Raw genomic sequence first — 27,548 nt, 5'->3', positions numbered from 1 at the left:
ATCTCAGCTTTTGTTTGTCTGGGAAACACCTTATCTCTCCTTCATATTTGAAGAATAGTTTTGCTGGATACAGTGTTCTTAAATAGCAGAGTTTTTTTCTTTTTCAACACTTGCAAAATGTCATCTTATTCCCCCCTGACTATTATGGTTTCCTTTGTAAAGCCTGTTTCCAGAAGAATTGGAGCTCCTTTATATGTTATTTGCTTCTTTCCCATTGTTTTTTTAAGGATACTCTCTTTGTCTTTGAGTTTTGAAAGCTTGATTATTGTACTCCTTGGTCTTCCTATTTGGGTTGGATCTGTTTGGTCGTCTCTGACCTCCCTATATGAATATTTATATCTTCCTCAGGTTTTGGAAAGTTTTCTGTTATTATTTCTTTGAATAAGATTTCTACTCCTTGCTCTTGCTCAACTCCTTATTAAACACTAACAACCCTGAAATGTGACCTTTTGAAGTAATTTTCCATATTGTGTAGGCAATTGTCATTCCTTCTCATTCTTTGTACTTTTTTCTTCTCTATGTATTTCCAAATAGCTTGTCTTTGATCTCACTTATTCTTTTCTCTGCTTGATCTGTTCTGCTGTTGAGAGCCTCAACTAAATTTTTCAGTTTGGCAAATGTATTTCTCAGATCCATGATTTCTATTGATTTGTTTTTATTATTTCAATCTCTTTGTTAAATTTATAATGCTAATATGTAATAAATTTATGAATTGCCTTTTCATGCTATCTTGATCACTGAGTTTCCTTAAAATTGCCATTATGAATTCTTGGTCAGATAACTCATGTAGCATCATCTTGTCACAGTCAGTCACTGGTTTGTTTCTTGCTTTGTGAGGTCATGGTTCTGTTTGCTTCTGTTTCTTGCATGCATACTTTTATATTTTTGCATTGAAGTTTCAGTTATTTTTTCCAGTTTTCTCTGTCTTTCTTGCTTTCGTTTTCATTGGGTCTGTTTGCTTAGAGATTCTTTATAATTTACTCGTTAAATATTTTCCCCCACTAAGTGAGGAAAAGTGATGCTGCTGCAGCAGCATTTGCTAAAAAGGAAACAGCAACTTGGTGGTTTGACTCAGTTCTAGTAAATGATTGGAGCGCTGCCCACCTCAAATGGAGGATAGCTTAAAGGGATGTTCCAGTAGTGTGGGATGGCTGGTTAAGGGTTTGTGTCCAGAGGAACTGTGGAACATGCCTTTTACAGCATGGCTACTGAACAGCCACTCTGATTTGATGTCTCTTTTGGTGGAGTTACAGAGGAGAGTTTCCAGGGCTGGGGATGGGAGTCTTGCCTCCTCCTTTTGACTCTGCCTGTCTTCAGGAATATTTCTCCTTTTAGGCACTCATAATATTTCCTATGGATTAAAGCAGAGATAGGTTTCCTGCCAGGGAACCCAAGATGGTGGGGAAGCTGATTGTCCACCTCGCTTTCACTTTTCCAAGTGTCAAAATCTTGAGTCGGGGAAATTTTCCACATACTTGATGCTGGGCAGATTGGGGATGGGGGAGTGGTGTGACAGATATGGGAAGTCCAATTCTCTTACTGTCTAATTAAAGTTTTTTAACTTCATTGTGGACCCAGGAACTATCTCATCTTTATACTTGAGTTCTGGGATATTGCTAGTGATGATCTCAATACTGGGTATATATATATATATTCATTTTCTGTGGGGGAAGTGAAGCCAGCTTGCTTCTAAGCCACAATTTTTAAACCAGAATGACTTGAAGAGTATATTTCTTCCTATTTAAATAGTTCTACACAGTTAGAATAAGAAACTAAAAGTAATGGAGCAAAACAATAATACACTTCTCGAAATGCAACTGAAAACAACCTGTTTCTTGAGAAAGATTAAGTGTGTGTGCATACATGTCTATACATACATCAGCTTTAAGAAGCATGTATTAAATATTGCAGAATGCAACATTTGCTTATGTTTAGAACTTCCACTAAAGTTTATTTCACTAGTTTCTTATTTACTTAATTAGCATTGTACAACTGCATGAAAGAAAAGAAGAATCATTTGTACAAATAACAGAAAACCTATCAATTTCTCATACTTCCTCAATTCAAGCTCCTTTTATCTTAAAAGGGTGGTTTGGCAGTGAGTGTTCCTATTTGGAATGGAATGAATGGTCAACTTTGGTGGACAGAACATGCACGTCTAATTTCCTTTTACACCATAAGCACCCTATTTTTAGCAAAACTCCAGAATGGCTTCTTCTGCCTTTGAATAGTGTTACAATGTTTGCACTGTTAGTCTTATCATAAGACAACCCTTCCCAGTGGTGTTTATATCTGACAGTATGATGATTAGAATTAGCATTTAATTAATTATGCATATTTAACAACTGCAATACCACATAGATTCTATTACCTGGAATGCTGCTGGATTGCTTACTATTTCAGATTCTTAGAACAAAAGGTATGTGCAGATGTCCCCTTTTATTGTATCATTTTCAAGGATAACATTTTAAGTTCTTTTAAAATTTACCAGAAGTGCAGTTTGTGAAATTAGATCAATTTTACTCTCATACTGCCTTTGGTGAAAAAAGAAAAGAAAACAAGAATTTGAAGCTCCTGGAATACAAGCTAGACTCTGCGTATCACCTGGACATAATGCCTTATCACACATACGTCTTGCCTTTCCTTCACCTCAAGCTCTAAAAAGTTATTCCAGAGAATGGTAGAACCTTTTCTGAGAGGGCATTTTAATTTTATCAAAATACCAACTGTCCTGTGGCCATGACAACGGCTTTCTTACCTCATGCAATTTCTCTGTACAGCCACACAAGCCTTAACCAAAGCTTTCAGTAGATTTTAAATTGAATTTCTATAATTCTCTGGTGTTTTTTCTCCACAATTCTTGGTACTGATTTATACAATTGTTATGTGTGTTAGAAAGTGGCTTCCTTTCAAGCTCCAGGGTAGGATTTGAGCAGACAGAAATTTGAGCAGCCGTGTACTTGTATATCCAGGTAGAATATTTTTAAACCTTCCTATGTTCATTGAGAATCAGAATCCCATGCTCCTAAGAATATATTTCACAATGTTGGGTCAAGATTACAGACAATAGTCACCGACAGAGGAGACCAAACTTCACACATTTTTCATTTTTTTCCTTTCTCATTTTGTGTATGAAAATGCTACAGTAAGTAATGTCAGCTTTAACCCCAGACCACCTAATCCATTCTGTAGCCTGGATGAAGTTTCTAGACAAATGCAATCATGTCAATATCCAGTTTAAAATTATGAGCAGCCCTCAACATAAAATCCAAATTCTTTAACATAAATTCAAAATATTTTTCCATTTGGTATCTGCCTAGATCAGTGGCCTTAATTCTTGCCTCTCTTCTCCAGCCAAACAGAACAACTTTAAGGTTCTTAAACTTAGCCAAGTAGGCTTGGCATCCAAATTATTTATGCCACCTAGGCATGCTTCCGCGAATCCCACATTCCTTGCCTGGATAACCCCTATTCATCCTTCAAATCTCGACTAAGATGTAGTTTCTGATTGGAGGCAGAGCAAGATGGTCAAATAGAAAAGCTATTAATCATCCCCCCACAGGAACACCAAATTGAACAACTATGTATGCAAGAAAACACCTTCATAAGAACAATAACAGGCCGGGCATGGTGGCTCATGCCTGGAATCCTAGCACTTTGGGAGGCCAAGGCGGGTAGATCACCTGAGGTCAGGAGTTCAAGACCAGCCTGGCCAACCTGGAGAAACCCTGTCTCTACTAAAAATACAAAAACTAACCAGGCGTGGTGGTGGGTGCCTGTAATCCCAGCTACTCAGGAGGCTGAGGCAGGAGAATTGCTTGAACTCTGCGGGCAGAGGTTGCAGTGAGCGGAGATCCTGCCATTTCACTCCAGCCTGGGCGAAAGAGCAAGACTCTGTCTCAAAAAATAAAAATAAATAAATAAATAAATAATAAAAATAAAAAGAACAAGAGATGAGCAATCACAATACCTACGTTTCGCATAGCAACAAGGAAAGACACATTGAAAAGGGTAGAAAAGATAAGTCTTGCATTACCTGTACTACCCATCCCCCAACTCCATACAGGGCAGCCAAGAGAGAATCTGTGTGCTTTGTGGGAGGGAGAGCAGTGAGAGTGGACTTTGCAATAGAGCTTAGTGCCACCCTGTCACAGTGGAGCACAAATTGGCACCATTCTATGGGTACCCACAAAGGGAATAGTTAGAGCAGCCCTGGGCCAGAAGGGAATTCCCAAACAGGAAGAGTCTGAATTCCAACCTGCTTTACCACTGGCTGATTAAAGTGGCCTAGGGCCCCAAATAAATTTGAGTGTCAGCCAGGCCATAGTGACTGCAATTTTTGAGTGAACCCTGGTGCTGTGCTGGTCTCAGGAGCTGTGGTCTCAGTGTGCCACTCAGTTATAATCTTTCACTTGTAGTCTATTTCACCTAATATAAGTATTGTCTCTTTTTATGTCTTTTGATATTGTTATCTTGTTGTATTTATTATTTTTGATATCTTTATCCTTTAGTGTTTATGAAGGTATGAATGGATGCTCGTGATGCTTGTGCACATTCATTAATGTCTGGGCGTTGGAGAGTTAGATACGTATTCTAGTCTTCAGAGTCTGGCCTTGTTTGTACCCATTCTTCTTGGGAGGGCTTTCTAAAAATTCAAAGGGGATTGAGTGTTATCTAAACCTGTGGTTACTGCAGCAGTTTGAGAACTAGGGGTGCCCTAAGCCCAGGTATGTTGCAAATCTTGCAGACCACTGAATACATAGCCCTTGCTGGACCTGAGGAAGATAAGGGATAATTTCCTGGGTTCCTAGGCAAAGTCGCTTGCTCTCTTCCCTCTCTATCTTTTTTTTTTAATAAGGGAGATAAAGAAGGTCTCCACATAATGATAAAGGCACTAATTCTTCAACAGTTTATAACAATTATAAATATATATGCATCCAGCACCACAGCACCCAGATATATAAAGCAAATATTATTAGAGCTAAAGAGACAAAGTGAACCCCAATACAATAATAGGTGGACTTCACACCCCACTTTCAGCGTTATACAGATTATCTAGACAGAAATCAGCAAGGAAACATTGGACTTAATCTGCACTATAGACCAAATGTATCTAATTGACAATTACAGAACATTACATTCAACAGGTACAGAATACACATTCTTCTCATCAGCACATGCAGCATTCTCCAAGAAAAACCACATCTTAGGCCATACGACTAGTAAAAACAAATTGAAAAAAAAAGTAGAAATCACATCAAGTGTCTTTTCTGACAACAATGGAATAAAACTAGAAATAAATAACAAGAGAAACTTTGGAAACTATATATGTATAGTTGGAAATTAAACATCGTGCTCCTTAACAACCAATAGGTCAGAAAGAAATTAAGAACATTAAAAATTTCTTGAAGCAAATAAACATGGAAATGTAACAATAAAAAACCTATTGAATACAGCAAAAGTATTACAAGAGGGAAGTTTACAGCAATAGATACGTCAAAAAAGTGAAAAGACTTCAAATAAATACTTACTGATGCACCTCAAGGAACTAGACAAGCAAGAACAAACCAAACCTAAACTTAAGAAAAGAAATAATAAAGATCAGAGCAAAATTAGATAAAATTGAGACTGAAAAAATACAAAAGAGCAACAAAACAAAAAAAAATTTTAATATAAACAGACAAAACTTTAGCTAGACTAACAAACAAGAAAGATGGAAGACTCAAATAAATAAGATCAAACATGAAGAAGGAGACATTAAGTTGAGTTACCACAGTCATTCAGAAGAGCACTAGAGGCTATTATTATAAGCAACTATATGCCAATAAATTAGAAAATGTAGAAAAAAGTAGATAAATTTCTAGACACATAAACAATGTACCAAAATTAAACCATAAAGAAATAGAAAACCAAAGCATGCCCATAATAAGTAATGAGACAGTAATAAAAACTCCCCCATCAAAGAAAAGTCCAGGCCTGACAGAACTAAAGTCTCCCAAATAAAAAGGTTAAAAAAAGGCCAGGACATACTTTCTTCATTGCTGAATTCTACCAAACATTTAAAGAACTAATACCAATTCTACTGAAACTCTTCAAAAATTTAAAGAAGAGGGAACACTTCCAAACTTATTCTATGAGGCCTTCATTACCTTCTATCAAATCAGACAAAGACATAACAAAAAAGAAAGGAAGGATACTACAGGACAAAAGCACTGAGGAACATAGGTGCAAAATTCTCAACAAACCACTAGCAAACTGAATTAAACAACACATTAAAAAATTACTCATTATGATCAACTAGGATTCGTCCCAGGTATGCAAGGATGGTTCAAAACAGGTAAATAAATAAATGTTATATATCACGTCAATAAAACCAAGGGCAAAAACTATATGATCATTTCAATAGATGCTGAAAAAGCATTCCATAAAATTCAGCATCCCTTCGTGATAAAAACTGAAGAAACTGAATATAAAAAGAACCTACCTCAATACAATGAAAGCAATATATGGCAAGCCCACACCTAGCATCACACTGCATGGGGGAAAATGAAAAGTCTTTTTTCTAAAATCTGGAACAAGACAAGGATGTCTGCTTTCACTATTTTTATTTAACATAGTACTGTAAATCCTAGCTAGACCAATTAGACACGAGAAAGAAATAAAAGGCATCCAAGTTGGAAAGAAGTCAAATGTTCCTTGTTTGCAGACAATATAATCTTATATTTAGAAAAACCTAAAGACTCTACTGAAAAAAAAAAAGACTGTTAAAACTGTGTAACAAATTCAGTAAAGTTAAGGATACAAAATCAACATACAAAAAGCAATAGCATCACTACATGACAACAACAACAACAAAAAAATCTGAAAAAAAGAAAGTTATTTCATTTACAATAGCTACAAAAAATACTTAGGAATAAAACTAACCAAACAAGTGAAAGATCTCTACAATGTCAAATATAATACATTGATAAAACAAATTGAAGAGGACACAAAAAATTGGAAAAGTATTCTATGTTTGTGGACTAGAAAAGTCAATATTGGCAAACTGTTCATACTACCCAAAGCAACCTACAGACTCAGTGCAATCTCTATCAAAATACCAATGACATTCTTCACACTGACACACACACAAATTCTAAAGTTTGTATGGAACCACAAAAGACTCAGGACAGGCAAAGCCTTCTTGAGAAAAAGCTCCAAGCTGAAGACATCACATTACCTGACTTCAAATTATACTACAAAGCTATAGTAGCCAAAACAGCATGGTACTGGCATAAAAACAGACATGCAGACAATTGGAACAGAATAGAAATCCTTATATAAATCCACACATTTATAGCCAACTCATTTGGGACAAAGGTGTCCAGAACATACATTGGCAAAAGGACAGTTTCTTCAATAAATGGTGCTGGTAATATCGGGTATCCATAGGCAGAAGAATGAAACTATACCCCTATCTCTAACTGTATATAAAAATCAATCAAAATGGATTAACAACTTAAATCTAAGACCAGAAACTCTAAAACTACTAGGATAAATCACTGAGAAACACCTCAGGACAATGGCTGGTGCAAAGATTTCTAGAGTAATACCTCTAAAGCACAAGCAACCAAAGCAAAAATGAACAAATGGGATTACATCAAGTTAATACGCTTCTGAACAGTCAAGGAAACAACAAAGTGAAGAGAAAGCCTACAGAATGGAAGAACATATTTGCAAACTATTTAACTGGTGAGGGATTAATAACCAGTATATATAAGGAACTCAAACAATTCAATAGCAAATGTAATAATTTTATTTTTAAATGAGCAAAGATCTGAATAGACATTTCTCAAAAGAAGACATATAAATGGCCAATAGCTATATGAAAAAAGTTCAATATTGCTATTCATCAGGGAAATGCAAATCAAAACTGCAGTGAGATATTATCTCACTCCAGTGAAAAATGGCTATTATCAAAAATACAGAAAATAACAAATGCTATGAGAATGCAGAGCAAGGGAACCACTTTTACCCTGTGGTGGGAATGCAAAGTAGTACAGCCACTGTAGAAAACTGTACGGAGGTTCCTTCCAAAACTAAAAATAGAACTACCATATGATCCAGTAATTCCACTGCTGGGTATATATCCCAGAGGAAGAAAATCAGTATATTGAAGAAATATCTGCACTTTCATGTTTATTACATCACTATTCACAACAGCCAAGATATGGAATCAACGTATGTGCCCATCAATGGGTGAATGCATAAAGGAACAGTGGTATTTATACACAATTGAATATTATTCTGCCATAAAAAGAATAAAATCCTTTCATTTGCAACAATATGGATGGATCTGGGGGTCCTGGTGTCAAATGAAATAAGCTGAGCACAGAATGACAAATATCGCATGTTGTCACATGTGGGAGCTAAAAAAAAAAAGTACATCTCATGAAGATAGAGAGTAGACTGGTGGTTACTAGAGAACGGGAAGTGTAGGGAAGATGGATGGGGTGAAGAGAGGTTGATTAAGGGTTACAAATATACAGTCAGATAGAATAAATAAGGTCTAGTGTTCGATAGATCAGTCAGGTGACTATAGTTTACAATAATCTATGGTACATTTCAAACAGAAGAATAATTCAAATTCTAGCATAAAGACAAAAATTTAAGAGCAACTAGTCTAACTTGATCTTTACACATTATATGAATGCATTAAATTATCACATGTACCCCAAAATGTGTACATATATTATGTGTCAATGTTCTAAAAGAGCGAATTTTGTCAGAAGGAACATTTCTACCACAAAACATTTACCCATAAAGGATTCTTTTGCAATGAAGAGCACTTATCTTTTCTACATAGTGAAGGTAAGTAGTGTTTAACTATCCCAGCTGCTGATGCTCCCTTGTGATTATTGTATTTGTTTTGAGATTTATAACTGTAAAGAAGACATTAAGAAATGAGGTCCTGGAACCCTGCTGCAGTCCCAAGATATCAGGATTAAGTTTATGAATAATAATATTCACACACCAACAGATTAAGATAATAAGCACCACCATCACTTTATTGTTAGGTTATCTTGGAATCTAAAATTACTTGTACTACATTGAATAGTTAAGATTCACAACCCTCATCTTCCCACACTGAAGAGCCCATCTTCTCTGGATATATAAGCCCTTTTGTGGGAAAGACAAGTAGATTGCTGTCATGCTCTGTGATTACCCCATAGAGTATGACAGCAAGGACAACTCTATCCTCCCATTGATGGGAATTTGTTAAGAAATCCTAGGTTAGTACTATGATTACTGTACTATAATGAAAACATCTGTTCTGAAAATAATGTTGGCAGTTATCTATAGCACTTACAATCTTTTACTTCTTTGATAATTGCTCTGCAGTATTTAAAGACCTCAAAACCTAGGATGTTGGTCTTGCCTAAAATGGAGAACAAAGTGTAACTTGATTGCTCCCTACTTCCATACCCTACTTCCCAATCAATCATGTAAAAATGAGAACAGCAGCAAGTTGTCCAACATTGCAGCACTGCACAACTCCAGTAGCACCATTTACCTTGTATCTTTGATGTACAGCATAGGATACTATACAATGTGAATTGCACCCCTCAAGTTGGGCAACATGGTAGATGTAGACATCTCTTTTCTTCAGGGATGTGAGCTTCAAGCTACTTACCTGGGATTTAAAACCAGATCCTGAAAATGTATGCAGGATAAAGAGTCTGGATTTTCTCTTTTTTCAGGTTAACAATTGCATTTTTTCATGTATTATGGTTAGGTTTACCAGACTTACTGCAACAGTGACAGATACTAGGAAGAAATATAGAGCTGACCTAGAAAATTGATTAGTACTGGTCAGCGCAGTGATATTAATATACTGGCAATGACAAGTGGGACTGACGGATGCAATGTAAGTTTGTGCTTGCTTAAGAAGTCAAAGAAACCAGCACTTACCAAACACTGACTATGTGTCAGACAGCTTAATGTATATTATCTCATTAAATGCTCAGAACAACATTGTAAGGAAAGCACAATTATTTCTATTTTAAAGTTGAAGAAACTGAGACTCAAAAAGCTTAAGGAATTGGCACAAGTTCTCAGAGCTCTTTGCACAACTTCACATTGTCACTCAAGTTAAGCTTAAGATGAGTTTCTCCTACACAACAAAGAAAAATAAAGTTAAGTCGTTACCAGCTTAGAATAGACTGTTGACATTTTATGTAAACCTCATGGTAACCACAAAGCAATAGTCCCATGCTAGATAAACGATAAAAAGTAAGAAACCAAAGCATACCTCTGGAGAAAATTACTAATTACATAGGAAAATAGCAAGAGAGGAGGAAAGGAATATAAGATCTACTAAAGGATCTACTAAACAGCAAAAAAAAAAAAATAATAATGGCAGTAGCAAGTTCTTACCTGTTAATAATTACCCTGAGTGTAAATTGATTAAATTCTCCAATCAAAAGACATAGAGTGGTTAAATGGATTTTAAACCCAATACAACTATGCTGCCCACAAGAGACCCATGTCTCTTTTAAGGACACACATAGACTGAAAGCAAAGGGATAAGAAAAGATACTCTGTGAAAATGGAAACCAAAAGAGAGCAGAAGTAGCTATACTTGTACCAGATAAAACAAACCTTAAGTCAAAAATGCTAAGATGAGACAAAGAAGGTCAATATGTAATGATAAAGGAGTCAATTTTTCAAGAGGATATAACAATTGTAGATATATATGCACTGAACATCAAGTACCTAAATACATAAAGCAAGTATTAATAGATCTGAAGGGAGAGATAGACTGTAATATAATAATAGTAAGGACATCAATACACCACTTTTAGAAATGTACAAATCATCCAGATACAAAATAAAGAAGGAAACATTGGACATAAAGCACACTTTAGACCAAATGGACTTAACAAACATACAGAACGTTTTATCCAACAGCAACAGAATACACGTTCTTCTCAAGAGCACATAGAACAGTCTCCAGAATAGATCGTATGTTAGGAAACAAAACAAGTCTCAATAAATTTCAGATTAAAATCAGATCAAGTATTTCTTACAACCACAATGGTATGAAACTAGAAATCAAGTAACGGGGAATTTGGGGAAATTTACAGGTACATGGAAATAAACAACCTTCTTCTGAACAAACAATGGGTCAAAGAATACATTAAAAGTTAAATTTAAAAATATCTTGAGACAAATGAAAATGGACACATAACCTACCAAAATTTATGAGATGGAGCAAAAGCAATTGTAATAGGAAAATTTATAGCAATAAATGCCTATGTCAAAAAAGAAGAAAGATCTACAATGGACAACCTAACATTACAACTCAAGAAGCTAGAAAAAGAATAACAAACTAAGACCAAAGTTAGTAGAGAAAGGAAATAATGAAGGTCAGAGCAGAAATAAATGAAATGGATATTAGAAAAAAAAAGAAAAGATCAATAGAAGGTGTTTTGAACAGACAAACAAAATTGACAAACCTTTAATTAAACCAAAAAAGAGAGAAGACTCAAATAAATAAAATCAGAAATGAAAGCAGAGAGATTACAACTGATACCACAGAGATTAAAAAAAATCATAAGTGACTATTATCTACAACCCTGTGCCAACAAATTGGAAACCTTGAAGAAAAGAGCACATTCCTAGACACATGCAGTCTAACAAGACTCCATCATGACGAAATAGAAAATCTGAAGAGATCAATAATGAAAAAGGAGAGGCCAGGCGCGGTGGCTCACGCCTGTAATCCCAGCACTTCGGGAAGAAGCTAAGGCGGGTGAATCACCTGAGGTCAGGAGTTCGAGACCAGCCTGGCCAACATGGTGAGACCCCTTCTCTACTAAAAATACAAAAATCAGCCAAAGTGGTGGCATGCGCCTGTAGTCCCAGCTACTTGGGAGGCTGGGGCATGAGAATCGCTTGAACCCGGTACGCAGAAGATTCAGTGAGCCGAGACTGTGGGATGTAATTATTATATGAACGGGGACATCAATTGGAAGAACTACTCGGTTATCAACTTCGAGAAGTTGAAGGTCTCCTGGGTTTAAAAATAATGGTGGAAATATATAATGCCTGGGAGAGAGCGAGATCCTGTCTCAAAGAAAAATTTTAAAATAAAAAAAAATAATGAGGAAGGAGATTCAGTAATAAAGTCTCCCATCAAAGAAAAGCCTAAAACAATGACTTCACTCCTTAATTGTACCAAACATTTAAAGAAGTAAGACCAATCTGTCACAAACTCTTCTCAAAAATCGAAGAAGGAATCCTTCCATACTAACTTTATGGGACCAGCATTACCCTGATACCAAAGCCAGACAAGGACTTTGAAAAGAAAAGAAAATCACAAGAAAAGAAATTTACAAGAAAAATAAAATTACAGGCCAATATCACTAATGAATGTAGATGCAAAAATCCTGAACAAAATACTACCAAACCAAGTTCAATTGCACATTTAAAGGATGGTTCACTATGATCAAGTGGAATTTTTCCCAACGATGCAAGGATGGTACAACATATGCAAATCCACAAATGTGATTCACCACATTAACAGAATGAAGAACAAAAAAAGAAACTATAACATCATCTCAGTAGCTGTAGAAAAATCATTTGCCAAAATTCAGCCTCCTTTTATGATTTTAAAAGAAAAAAAAAAACCCTCTCAACAATTAGGTGTAGAAGGCATGTATCTCAACCCAATAAAGGCTATACATGACAACCCCATAGCTAACATCATACTAAATGGTGAAAGTTAAAATGTTTCTTATTTCACATGATATACTTAAATCAACTCAAAATAGATTAAAGACTTAAACATAAGACCTTAGTCTAAAAAACTGCTAGAGGAAAACATAGTTGAAAAGCTCTGTGATATTATTCTGGACAACTATTTTTTGGATATAACCTCAAAAACACAGGCAACAAAAATGAATACAGAAAAGTGATACTACATCAAGCTAGAAAGCTTTTGCACAGCAAATGAAATAATCCATGTAGTGAAGAGACAAGCTATGAAATAGAAGAAAATATTTACAAACGACACATCTTATAAGGGATTAATGTCAAAAGTATATAAGGAACTCAACTCAATAGCAAGAAAACAAATACAATTTTAAAATGGGCAAAGTACCTAAACAGACATTTCTCAAAAGAAGATATACAAATTGCTAACAGGTATATGAAAAAATGCTCAGTATTACTAATCATCAAAGAAATGCAAATTAAAACCACAATGAGCTATCACTTCACACCTGTTAGAATGCCTATCATCAAAAAGACAGAAGATAAGTTTTGGTAGAGATGTGGAGAAGAGGGAACCCTTGTACACTGTTGGTAAGATTGTAAATTAGTTCAGCCATTATGAATTATAGTATGGAGATTCTTCAAAAAATTAAAAATAGAACTACCATATGACCCAGCAATCCCACTACTGGGTATATATTCTAAGGAAATGAAATCAGTGTGTGGAAGAGATATTTGCATTCCCATGTTCCTTGCAGCATTATTCACAATAGCCAAGATATGGAGTCAACCTAAGCGTCTGTAAACTGATGGATGAATAGATTTCAAAAGTGTCGTGTGTACAATCATGCATCATTTAACAATAAGGATGTGTGCTAAGAAATGCATCATCAGGTGATTTCTTTTCTTTTCTTTTGGAGACTTAGTCTTGCTCTGTTGCCTAGGCTGGAGTGCAATGGCACGGTCTCGGCTCACTGCAACCTCCGCCTCCCGGGCTCAAGCCATTCTAGTGCGTCGGCCTCCCAGGTAGCTGGGACTACAGGCATGCATCACCACGTCCGGCTAAGATGGGGTTTCACCATGCTGGTCAGGCTGGTCTCGAACTTCTGACCTCAAGTGATCCACGCGCTTCAGCCTCCCAAAGTGCCAGAAGTGGATGTGAGGGCGATCTGACTGTGACATCTGTCACCGCATTGATCGCCAGGGTTGATTCGGCTGATCTGGCTGCCTTCCTCCCCCACTGTTCCATGTGCGTCCCTCCGGAAGCTGCGCGCTTGGTCGAAGAGGACCACCATCCCCGCTAGAAGAGGGCCAGTCTTCGGTCAAGGGTATATGAGTAGCTGCACTCCCCTGCTAGAACCTCCAAACAAGCTCCCAAAGTGCTAGAGTTAGATATGTGAGACACCGTGCCCCTCCTCTTTTTTTTTTTTTTTTTTTTTTTTTTTTTTGTGAGAGGGAGTCTCACTCTGTCGCCCAGGCTGGAGTGCAGTGGTGCGATCTCAGCTCACTGCAAGCTCCGCCTCTCGGGTTCACGCCATTCTCCTGCCTCAGCCTCCAGAGTAGCTGGGAATACAGGCGCCCGCCACAGCGCCTGGCTAATTTTTTTTGTATTTTTAGTAGAGACGGGGTTTCACCATGTTAGCCACGATGGTCTCAATCTCCTGACCTCATGATCCACCCGCCTTGGCCTCCCAAAGTGCTGGGATTACAGGCGTGAGCCACCGCGCCCCGCCCCAGCCTCATTTTTTGAACATTATGTTCAACATGTTACTATACTGAATACTGTTAGCGACTTACAACCCGATTGTACCTCTTTGTGTATCTAAACATAGAAAAGGTACAGTGAAAAGAAATATTCAAAGTCGAATTAACAGTATTGGCAATTGCTTGGAATAAAGACAAGGAAAGAGTCCAAGATCCCAGGGTGTCCAGTATAGTACTGGTGTCATTAACGAGAGCAAACAAACAAACAAAACAAAAAAAAACAGGCCGGGCGTGGTGGCTCAAGCCTGTAATCCCAGCACATTGGGAGGCCGAGACGGGCGGATCACGAGGTCAGGAGATCAAGACCATCCTGGCTAACACGGTGAAACCCCGTCTCTACTAAAAAATACAAAAAACTAGCCGGGCGTGGTGGCGGCGCCTGTTGTCCCAGCTACTCGGGAGGCTGAGGCAGGAGAATGGCGTGAACCCGGGAGGCGGAGCTTGCAGTGAGCTGAGATCCGGCCACTGCACTCCAGCCTGGGCGGCAGAGCGAGACTCCGTCTCAAAAAAAAAAAAAAAAAAAAAAAAAAAAAAAAAAAAAAAAAAAAAAAAAAACAGAGGAAAAGGAGATTTGGGAGGAAAGATGATGGCCCAATTTGGGATATATTGAATTTAGTTGATAATCTGTTATTGGGTACATAAATAAGTAAATCATAAACCAGAGGTATTTGTCTCCTCAAGTATGCACAACGTAGTGTTTAGGGAGGTTGGAAGTCTGCTGTTTACATGTGTGAGTGGACCAGCAGCCTCACATCTCTGTTTTTCAATATCCTTAAATGTAAAATGATGATGATGGCAAGTTACTCTTGGGGATGAATCACAATCAAATGAGCTGTTATAAGTAAAAGATTAAAACAGTACCTGGCCCAGAGTAAACACTCCAGAAATGCTAGATATTGCCACTATTGCTTGATCCTGTGGCAATGAAGATCTCCTTCTCATCCAACTTTTATGTGAAAGACAGAGATAGCAAAAGCTTCTGAGATGACTTAGGGCCTAAGATTCCTGGAACTCTTTGTGGGTAGCTCCAGAGGGCAGTTCTATGTCTATGGATGAAGAGTTAGTGTTGCTGTGGGAATCTCAGAGTCAAGTGCTGCAATATGCTCTAGAAAAGTGCAGAGTTTTGTGATTTGGTGGAGACAACCTGTACAAACTCTCAGGAGTCAATTGTTAAATGTTTGACAATGTTGCCAGCCAGTTGTTGAATATAGCCATTATTAAAAATACAATTGTAGGCCAGGTGTGTTGGCTCACGCCTGTAATCACAGCACTTTGAGAAGCCGAGGCGGGTGGATTACCTGAGGTCAGGAGTTCGAGACCAGCCTGGCCAATATGGTGAAACCCCATCTCTACTAAAAATACAAAATTAGCCTGGCATGGTGGTATGTGCCTGTAATCCCAGCTACTCCAGAGGCTGAGGCAGGAGAATCGCTTAGAACCTGGGAGATGGAGGTTGCAGTGAGTCGAGATCTCGCCCCTGCACTCCAACCTGGGCGACAGAGGGACACTCTGTTTCAAAAATAAATAAATAAAAAATAAAATTGTATAAGATTACAAATAATTAAGTTATACTAGAAATAAGGTAATAAATGCTGAACACTCACAATTTTAATTATTTTTACTACATTTTAATATTATCTGTGTTCTTCAGGCTATTCTCATCTATTTTATCCATAGGGTGGAAATATTGTATAATGACGTGCTACTCCACATCTCTTCACCGCATTCAATGATGTCACATTGAGAGCTTGAAATCAGCCATGGTGAGAATATTTATATCACAGAAGTTGATAACTGCTATGAATTTATTTATTGTTTTATTGATTGATTAGACCAGAAAATGGCAAACTGTAACACATAAAACAAATCTAGCCCATTGCCCATTTTTGTATGGTTTATGAGCTAGAGTGGCTTTTATATTTTTTAATTGCTGAAAAAAATTAAAAGAAGAATAATATTTTACGAAAACTATATGAAATTCAAATTTCAGTGTTCATAAATAAAGTTCTGTTGGAATACAGTCACGCTCATTGGTTTACATACTGTCTGTGGGTTGCGTGTGTGTTACAGAGGCAGAATTGTATAGACAGAGATAGTTGAGATAGAGACCATATGGCCTGCAGAGCCTAAAATATTTACTATCTGGCCCTTTACAGAAAAAGTTTTCCAGTTCCTTGTTTAAACTTAAGAAAGTGATGGATAAAATGTAAATAATGCAGATTAAACTTTTTAAATATGTCATGTCTCTGGCCATTGCATTGTGAATAGTATTTAAAAATTGAGGAAATGTTCTTCCAGCATTCCAGTCATTGACCAAAAAGTTATTTCCCGCATACATCTTTGATGTTTTACTTAGTCTCATTCATCGACTTAAATGAAAATATCCACTAACATTCATATGAGAACTACATTTGTTTCTCAATGGCAACTGTAGATTGGCTATAGATTTTAAAAGTTCAGCAAAAATTAACAGGAGTATTCTGTAAGAATCAATTAGCTATATGAGTATTTTTTATTATTTATAAGTTGTATGCTACATATTCTTTACATTAGTACAATTCATAATAAGCATATGTACATATACATAGGTATACTTTTTTTCCCCAGAGAGCCAGTTATTAATTCTTGTTTGTTTTTTGTTTTTGATATGGAGTCTCACCCTGTCACCCAGACTGGAGTGCAGTGGCACGATCTCGGCTCACTGCAACCTCCGCCTCCCAGGTTCAAGTGATTCTCGTGCCTCGGCATCCCTAGTACCTGGGATTACTCGAGCCTGCCACCATGCCCAGCTAATTTTTGAATCTTTTGGTAGAGATGGGGTTTTGCCGTGTTGGCCAGGCTGATCTCGAACTCCTGACCTCAGGTGATCTGCCCGCCTCAGCCTCCCAAAGTGCTGAGATTACAGGTGTGAGCCACTACACCCGGCCCAGCTGTTAAATATTTAGTAACATACTGCTGGCTCAGTTCCTTTCCTCACCTTTTTGCATTCTTACCTCCCCTGGGAAATGGAAAAATCCCTGTTGATTCAGGGAGTTGGTGACCATTTCTTCTACGGCAGTATCATTCTGGTATTCTACAATGATCACAATTCAGGGGCTGGATGACAACAAGTCTAGGGACTGAGTGAGTCTGAAATAAAGATTAGACCAGGATCCCTCTGTGAGTCTTTTTCTTAAGCTTAGGCTTAACAACAACCTATTATTCAATCGTAACAGAATTGCTGAACTGTGCCCATGACTTCTCATGAGTTTTGGCTTAAATTATTTTCATCTGGGATTCCTTTTTTTCTTTTCTTATTCTCATTTCTCCAAATTGGCCTGGAACCTTGCCTGCTGGGACCCCCGAATCACAAAAATCTTTTGATAGTCCCCCAAGTGACTTATAAGCTTGGACATCGCAGGTAACTGACAAGCTTGGCCATCATCTAAGCCTGCCTAGTAGAATGCTTCTTCCTTGCTGCCCTTGCCTCAAAAAAGTTACACAAACTGAGACCCCAGGAGCCCTTGCCCAAATTAAACCCAGCCTCTGGGCAAACATTAAGTAAGAGACAACTGAAAGGATGACAAGCACTCCTTGTTCTCACTGAAAGTCTCTAACTACACAGACAGAAGGGCATGCTGGAGGCCTCATTGCAGAACTTGGATGTTAATGCCTTAGTCATTCCTTCCTCCCTAAATTTGTTAAGGCTAAGATTATTGGGGTCACTCACAGAAAATGAACTAGCACAGCTCATTCAGCATTAGTAATTAGGTGATGATATATTTATGTAAAGACAAATGCATAAAAGCTTTGAATTGGTAGCATCGTAAGAGAAGAATGTATTATCTGATTATTTTCTAAAGTGAAGGAAATGTGTGCTGCTCATTTCACAACTGTTCCCTTCACCCAAATGTGCTTCCTGAGCAAAAATGTGTTTTAGGCACATAATCAATGTTTTTATGTAATCATTTCAAAACTGGAGAGCCAGTTTAGATTACAACCATAATCAAAATTCATAGCGTGACGTTTTTTGAAACATTAGGTGTCTGAGAAAATTATCACACGATTTCACCATGGGACTGTGTTGCCAATTGATTTTAAAACTACACTGATGATTTCACGGTTAGCTTTGGGCCCATCATTGACTAACATGTCACATCCCACCTTCCATCAGCTAACTATGTTCTTGTCGAAAAAATGTGAAGTCAAATCTGCTTGTGTTTTCTCAAACCAAGGAAAAACAGTGGGTGTAATGTTTTAAATTAAGCAAGGTTGTTATTCTGGTAGGTATAGAAGAACTTAAAAATAGTTCGTACCAACCCAGAAATCCCTTATTCATATTTCATGTATTAAGGTAGCTCTAACTATTATATTTCATCCTTTTGAAAGTTTCAGATTAAGCAGTCACTGTCTTTTCCTCCTCATGGATGACTTGCAAAAATAGTGAAACCCATTTTTCCAACAGGTTGCCTAAAGCAACAAGATTCCTATTATGTAAGAAAAAAAATAGATTGCTTATATTTAGTACATTAATTGTTGTCCCAAAATACTCCCCTAAGCTTATAAAATTCCTCCTTAAAGCTGTTTATTAGAATGGGGATTCATTTTAGTAAAGTTACAAATTGTTCGTGGCCAACAGTCACATCGTTCAATGTGTTGTATAAATAGCAGTAGCCAATGCCTGGTAATAGAATATGAGTATGACTTTTATTATATTACACAAATTTTGAATGGTTTCTTTATATTAATAACACTGATTATTAAGTGAGAAGATGGCCCTGTATAGTGAGGCTTGACTACATGGGATGAACATTTCTAATTCCAGGAATAAAACGAAGACATATGTACATGTATATCCATATAGGTATCTATATCTTTCTATGCTTACACATATGCATTCGTATCTATATAATCTGTAATGAGTTTGTTTTCCTCAAGTATATTTCAGTTTTACTGAATTAGACAAAAGCCCCCAAAAAGGGTATTGTATCGTCATCCAACTGATTAGAGTCTGAGTTTTACACTTTCCTTCAAGCACCTGACATTTTCTTCTTGTTCTGGCAGCCCCATTTTTAGTTCCTCCCTCCTGTTTGGTCAGAAATGAAACCTTGACAACATGCCACATTCCCCTGCCATCTGATTATAAATCACGTCTGTGTGTGTTCTCGGCAGCAAGCAGGAGCTTCATGTGGGGCTGTAGAAAGCTACACAGCTGGAGCTAAACTGTGATTTTATTCAGACTCTGCAAGAGAATTGGAGAATTATAGGCATAGATAATAAATACACCTCCAGGAGAAGAGAGAAAAGACAAAAGGGGGTCAAACAAAATAAAGAAGCACAGGTAGAGGCATACGATGTGCTCTCAGCTGCAAAGACTGAACAGGAGGCTGCTTCCTGTCAAAATTCACATCAGCACTTGGCCAGGAATGGGGTGGGATCAGAAAATGCTTCCTGAAGGAGATGGTGCCTGAGATGTGTCCAGAATCACTCACGTTGATGCATAATGAAAAGATCATTGGACTTAGAGCCAGAGATCACGGTTCAAGTCCTAGGTCTACTACTCATTAGCTTTGTGATCTCCAGCAGTAATCATTGAAGCTAACAGTTATCACCTCCTACTGTGTACAGGCAAGCACGATGCTAAAATCTTTGTGTACATTAACTACCATATGAATAAGGCCCAATTATTTTCATCTCCATTTACTGCTACGGAAACTGCATTACAGAGACATTAAGTTACTTGAGTCAAGGAATGAGTAAAATAAGTGGATTTGAGCCACTGCCATGAACTACCACTGCAAACTCTAAACTTGCAAGAAGTGCGTTAGTTTTCTTAGATATAAAATGAGGCTAACAATGTCTGTCCTATTCTCACATAATCTTGTAAGGATCAAATGTAATAATGTAGTTGAAAGTGCACTGAAAAAATGTATATCCAAGAAAAATACAAGACGTTAATTCTTTTTCCAGCCACTGTAGCATTGAATGACTTCGCGCTGTTGCTTCATCAACACGTGCCATAACTATCCTCCCCAGCCCAGAGCTACAAAAGCTCTGTGTGGTCATGTCATGTGCTTAATGCACAGAGGATATACTAACTGTTGGCTTCATTGCCCATAGGACACACACCCCTTGCTGAAAACCATTCTCGCCAAGATGCTCCCACTCCCAACCCTGCAAATGTGATACCTGAAGCTCATGTTAGTCACAGGAAACACCACGTCATTAGGGTAATGCTTAAGGATTCCATCTGGAGGATTCCATCTGAGGCCTGTTCACGCACCAACTCCCTCCAACCTAAGCCCAGGTGTTGAGGAGTTATGATCTTGAACTTGGTTTTTTCATGGTTTCTGGAGTTCCTTTCTAGTTAAGCTTCCTAAGTTAAGGGAGAGGGGGCAGTTGAGTTTACAGTACTGTGATACAGCCAGATCTGAGATGTTTGGCCTCTTGAGTTTAACCGAATAGAGAAAGAAGGAGAGAAAACCTCTGAGGGCCTCCCAACAGCAAGCAGAGGCCTAACTCAGGGACTGTCTTACCGGTCTGTCATTGTGGGACAGACAGCTCTGAGCAGAGAGATGGTAGCTAAAGACTAAATGTTGACTTTCTGCACATTTCTCAGAGTTATACTGCCACATAGAGGGCACTATGTGGTTGAAAGGAAGCAGGAGAGTGACAGAGATGGCTCTTTCTCTCCAAGTTCAGTGTTCGTTTGAGTACGGGATAGATAATCAAACAGAATGGGACGTTTTAAAAAATCCCGTTATTTAAATTTTGCCTTGCTGTTTATTTCTAGCAGATGTGTAACGGTGAAGTCTAGAGTCCAAAGCAACCCTGGGAACAAAGAAGTTGAAACCGATGATCAATTCTTGAAGGTTCTAGTCTGCAAACACCAGCCAAACTTTATTAAGCTCTTACCTTTCCAGCACTGAGTTGGGTGCTATAGGCCAGTGCTTCTCAAACTTGAATGTGCACACCAATCTTCTGTCTTACTGAAACACAGGTAAATCTAGGTTGGGACCAAGGTTGCACATTTCTAAAAGACTTCCAGACAATGCTGATGTTGCTGATCCATGGACCACGCTTTGAGCAGCAAGGCTATAGAGGATGCAAAAATAAAGAAAACAGTAGTTCTGCCCTTAAGGAGCTTGTGTTTTGCCACAAGATTGACTACTAATATTTGCTTGAAAATGCCAGTCTGAAGCTTTCCAGATAATTTTAAGGATCTTTGAATAACTCTCAAAATATAGAGCCAAAATAATTCTCCTACAAGGAGTATTTGTGTGTGTCTTGTGGAATCAATTGTTTTAAGCTGATGTTATGGAGCTATAAGTTTCAGAATTCTACACTGTCAGATGTTAGCAACCCAAACTTTAGTTTTTCCCGAAAGTGAAAATATAATAAAATCACTAAGTGCTTAATAGCACGAGACATTTAAAAATATTGCAGTAATTTATCTTGTGTCAATATTTAATACAGAGCCCATCACTAACCTGGTGATTTGCATTAGCAGCATTCAACAATTTAACCCCAGGGGACTCAAGGAAGAAAGCTGCAACTTTCCTGATGCCTCATCGGGGCACAAGGGCAATGACTATAATGCCAACAGGTCTAAGGAGCTAGGAATCTTCCTTAACTGCAGCTGAAAAATTCTTTTTCTTTTCTTTCTTTCTTTCTTTCTTTTTTTTTTTTTTTTTTTTTTTTTTTTTGAGACAGGGTCTCTCTGTTGCCCAGGCTGGAGTGCAGTGGTGGGATCATGGCTACAGCCTCGACCTCCTGAGCTCAAGCAGTCTGCCTGCCTCACCCTACCAAGTAGCTGGGACTGCAGGCATGTGCCACCATGTCCAGCTAATTTTTGTGTTGTTGTAGAGATGGGGGTCTTGCTATGTTGCCCAGGCTGGTCTCTAACTCCTGGGCTCAAGAAACCTTCCCACCTCAGCCTCCCAAAGAGCCACCATGTCTGACCAAGAATTATTTTAAATTCTTCTATTTAAAATAAAGAGCTGGATAACACTTCGAAAGGATTATAGAAAATTTACTAACAGGTAATTTAAACATACCTGTAAAAATCAAATTATAAATAATATAGAGGGTCAGGTTTGGTGGCTAATACCTGTAATCCTAGCACTTTGGGAGGCTGAGGTGGGAGGATTACTTGAGCCCAGGAGTTTGAGACCAACCTGTTTGAGTCCCTGTCCCTATGAATGGAAGGAAGGAAGGAAGGAAGAGAGGGAGGGAGGGAGGGAAGGAGGGAGGGAGGGAGGGAGGGAGGAAGGAAGGAAGGAAGGAAGGAAGGAAGGAAGGAAGGAAGGAAGGAAGGGAGGGAGGGAGGGAGGGAGGGAGGGAGGGAGGGAGGGAGGGAGGGAGGGAAAGGGACCCATACAGGGTGTTGCATGCTTGTAGTCTCAGCTACTTGGGAGACTGAGTTGGGAGGAGCACTGAAGCCTAGGATTTTGAGGTGGCTTCTGTAACTTAACTGCTCCATAACCACAAATTTCCTTGCATTAGTTATTCTATTTCTCAGGGCTTTGATGAAATTGTGTCTCCCTACCATTCTGCCACAAAGCTAAAGCTTTGGGCCTTTATGTCATCATGAAGTGGGTTTTGTTTTTCAGGAATTGAAGAATAAATTATTTTATTAAAAGGGCTTCTGAATTAGCTGGGCATGGTGGTGCACACCTGTGGGCCTAGCGACTCCAGAGGCTGAGGTGGGAGGATCACTTGAACCCGGCAGGCAGAAGTTGCAGTGAGCCAAGATCGTGCTGCTGCACTCCAGCCTGGGTGACAAAGGGAAACCTCATCTCCAAAAAAAAAAAAACAAACAAACAGTGAGGTAGCTTTTGTTTATGCACTTCAAAAGCAAGTATGATTTATGATACCTCAGATTACATGCAAAATAAAGTTGTTGCTGTTGCTTATTAAATGGCAGCGCAGGAAGAGTTCTCTTTTGAAGACAAAAATTTTTTCTGTCTAAAGCAGATAAACACATAAAGGCAAAAAAAGACAGTAAAACCCTGGACCTGTCCTCCAAAAGCCATTGGATCTCCAGTCTTCATCTAAGAAACTCCTTTTGTGTCAAGACTTTAACCAAAGTTTTGCTTTATCTCCCAACTTCTTATACAACAATAAATGTAATAATTATGAAGAGAATGAACTTTTTAACGGTACACTGATATCATATACTCTTAACCTTCAATTGTGATTTTTTTCTTTTAACTTCATTTTATTCAAATGTATTTTGAAAAGCTTTATACTTCCCAGATATAGTACTTTATCATTGATTGGATCAAGAGCTAGTGACTGTCTAGAAAAAGCATAATCCTTCCATTCATTCAACCAAATGTGATTGACTCTCTAGCTTAAAGCCAGATGCTGGGAGTCCAGGGATGAAACGCATCTCCCTGTGCTCTAGGAGGGGAGGCAGGCAAGTGTCAGCTGGCCATACTGAGGGACACTTTCCTGAAGCTGCCAGGGGAGCCAAAGGCAAAGGTTAGCTGTGCAGAATCGCCTCAGAGGTAGCCAAGTCGTGTAGGGAAGTGGCAACTGTTTTTGAAAAAGAGAGAAGTATGTGGGAGAGACCCCGGGCATGGAGAGTGTGGCCCACCCAAGGAACCACAGGTTAACTAAAGTGGGTGTTACTTGGGTGGGCAGGGTCTGGTGTGGGAAGGGCCTGTGCACCCCATATTTTATCCCAATGGTGATAAGACATTGAAGAATTTGATGCAGGAAAGAGATATCATCAATTTCATCTCAGAAACTCTGGAAACGGGAAGAGGAAACTGAAGGGCGGTGAGACGGTTGCTACAGGGATTGATGCAGATGAGAAATGACGGGCAGGGACAGAAGAAGGTGCAGACAGAGATGGATTCAGGCCCTGGAGACATAACTCCTGTTATACTTTATTTCGAGGAGAAATTCTAGTTTGAAGTTTCATCTCACCTTTAAGCACCTTCTCCAGCCCAGCTTTTGCCCTAAATGTCAGAACTGTCATATCAAATTGTCCATCCCCAAAAGAAAGTATGTCAGTCTTCCCACTTCCCCAGCTCTCGCTTTTAGTGCTTGAGGGGAAAGGAGAGGTTGGAGAAATAAGGCAGAAATGAGATGCTGTACTATTATTTAAAGGCCTAAATCCCTATGACCCCTTTCTGTTGTCCTTAATCATCCTAAAATAGTGCTATTCTCAAGACAGTATGCAGTTTGTGACCAGCAGTCAAACTTCTTGCCCAAGCACTGTCAGGTTTAAGACATATAACAAAGCAAATTCTTGCTGACGTTTTCTTTTTTAAGCATTAAAAATTTTCCCCAGTCACTGTGGCTCACTATGTAATCCTAGCACTTTGGGAGGCTGAGGTGGGAGGATCACTTGAGCTGAAGAGTTCAAGACCAGCCTGGACCACATGGTGAGATCCCATCTCAACAAAATATCAAAAAATTAACCAGGCATGGTGGCACATACCTGTAGTCCTAGCTACTAGGGAGGCCGATATGGGAAGATTGCTTGAGCCTGAGAGGTCGACTTTGCAGTGAGCCTTGATCACACCACTATACTCCAGCCTGGGCGACAAAGCAAGACCTTGTCTCAAAAGAAAAAAAAATTCCACACAATCGAACAGAATCCCAGATCACTGAATTCCCATGGGCTGATATATGTATCTGATAGAGCGTACAGTCAATTGACACACATTCACTAGTTAAATATTCTAATATGTGTTAGAAAACAGGTAACTAGCATATCACATCCATTGTTTCAGGAATATTACTGCTAAGAAGATGTTAAGTTAAAGTAAGTCATTTTAAAGGTGACATCTAGATATGGCAGAAGTAGTAAAAATGGATCAGTAGCTCAAAACTGAAAAATACTGACCCAATCAAATTTCTCATTCACGAAGAGACAGAAGTTTGGGACACTAAGTGAGAATCCCACTGTAGCAAACACAGGCTGTTTATCAACACTAAGTTCCGCTTTTGTATTGGTCCATTTTTTTTTTTACCTGAGGCGGGATAATTTACAAAGAAAGGAGGTTTAATCAACTCACAGTTCCATATGGCTGGGAGGCCTCAGAAAACTTACAATCATGGTGGAAGGCAAAGGGGAAGCAAGCACCTTCTTCACAAGACAGCAGGAGAGAAAGAGCACATGAAGGGGCTTATGAAACCCCTTATAAAACCATCAGATCTCATGAGAACTCACCGACCATCCGGAGAAGAGCATGGAGGAAACCGCCCATGACCCAGTCACCTCCCACCAGGTCCCTCCCTTGACATATGGGGATTATAGGGATTACAATTTGAGATGATATTTTGGTGGGGACACAGAGCCAAACCATATCACCTTTCCTCCCAAGCCTGCGGCTAAATCATGACTCCCAGCTCCCTGCAGTCAGAATGCGTGTTTCCCCCCACCCCCCACCGGCCCACGTTCTTTCTCTTTCCTCACCTGCCAAATACAAGAACACAGCAGGGACTCCTAGGGAAGGATGATCATGTGGAAGCAAAAGCTCTCTTTCCCCAACACACACTGGAGAGTGACATGAGATAAGCCTTTAGGGTGGTGGGCCCCAGAGATTTGGGGATGGCTAAAGTAATTAGCTTACCTAAGTGAAAACAGCATCCCACAAGTAATAGCCCAGTTGGAATTAGGACCCAGGTGTCCTGCCTAAGGGTCTTTGTTAAGGATAAATTCGTGAGTGAGAGGGGAAAGCCAGTACTTTAGTTCTCAGTTTCAATTCTCTTAAAAGAATGAGATGCTGAGAAGCACCCAAATTGCAGAAAGAACATTTTAGATGACACAAGTTTAAAGTCAGTACTGTGACAATGAGATATTCATCTCCACAAGTTTATTTACATCAGGATATTATTGTTTCCATAGCAGACTAAAGCAAGGAGAGAAAAACCTTTCCAGTAGGCTTGAGCTTAATCAGATGAACCCAAGTTGACCCCATTCCCTCCCCTCAGCATCTGATCCCGACATCTATCCAATGTCTGATCTCTAGCTCAGTTTGAGGCTAGGGCAGCAGAGCACAGAAAGCATGCTGATAGTACTTTCCTGTCATGCTTGAGTCTAACTCCAGCCAGAGCTGCTTGCAGAAGCAAGGTGACGCATAGGCACAGCCCAGCAGCTGGTAAGTGCAGAGCCCAAGCTTCCATTCTGAGCTTCAATGTAAATGTCTTGATGCACCGTCTCCATTAGCTGAGTTCGCGCTTGATAAAGGACCAGGATTGGCTGCTCTCCCAGCCTTGGGTACTGTGCAGCTTTGCAAATGTTCATGCAATTAAAAGGAATTCCATTTGTTCCATGGGCAGGGGTATATATATCTATATCTATATCTGTATATCTATATCTATATCTATATCGCTATCTATCTAGATATAGATATATTGCTATAGATATCATGTCTCCCAGTCCCCTGCAGTCCAACAGCCCAACAGCAGATTCCTTCTGGGATTGTAGCTTTTGGTATTCTCTTTCTCTCTTTGCTTACAAACCAGAGGGAGAAAAAGGTGGTTTTGTTTTTGAATGTGATAGCCCATACCCTGATCATAAAGATGGGATGTCTATAATGGATGTAAGTCCCTGTCCTACAGGTAACACTTGATAGTGCAGGGAAAGAGCAATCAATGTCAAGAGTAAACATGGGGAAAGAGGGAAGGATATTTAGGATAAAAAGTTAATATAACTATAAATCAGTTGAGAACATTTATGCACTTGCCGTGAGTGGCTGAAACTACATAACTATCCAATTCCTGTGTGTGTTTGTTGCAAAGTGGGAATAGCTCTCCCTTTCACCAGTTAGCTAGTCAAAGTTTGCAGGTAGCAACAGGTTGATGCAAATAATAGTGTCTTGATTGACGTGAGCAAACACACAGAGATGCTCAGGAGGATATCCAGCCACAGTGAAAGGGAGGAGACAACTAAGGAGAAGCGAGTACCCGTCGGCCTGGGCAGACACCTACTCTGGGCAAGTAAACGGGCCCATCAGCTCAGTCAGTCAACTTACCTGCTCAGAAAGCTTCATCTTCTTCAAGAACATACCATCCACAGACCCTGCTTT

At 38.9% G+C, this 27,548-nt stretch overlaps 1 long non-coding RNA gene across 1 annotated transcript in view; it reads left to right on the top strand.

Annotated features, from left to right (window-relative positions):
- The window catches only part of LOC102128883 (uncharacterized), a 158,132-nt gene that overhangs the window by 121,018 nt on the left and 9,566 nt on the right, over nt 1-27,548 (top strand). The window contains exon 3 of the long non-coding RNA XR_010582560.2: nt 16,198-16,283. This is a non-coding gene — a long non-coding RNA (uncharacterized lncRNA). The remainder of the gene's footprint in view (nt 1-16,197; nt 16,284-27,548) is intronic.

Source organism: Macaca fascicularis, chromosome 17 (assembly GCF_037993035.2).
Source record: "Macaca fascicularis isolate 582-1 chromosome 17, T2T-MFA8v1.1".
Lineage (NCBI taxonomy): Eukaryota > Metazoa > Chordata > Mammalia > Primates > Cercopithecidae > Macaca > Macaca fascicularis.
Note: the sequence above shows the minus strand (reverse complement) of the source record. Positions and strands in the feature narration are given on the sequence as shown.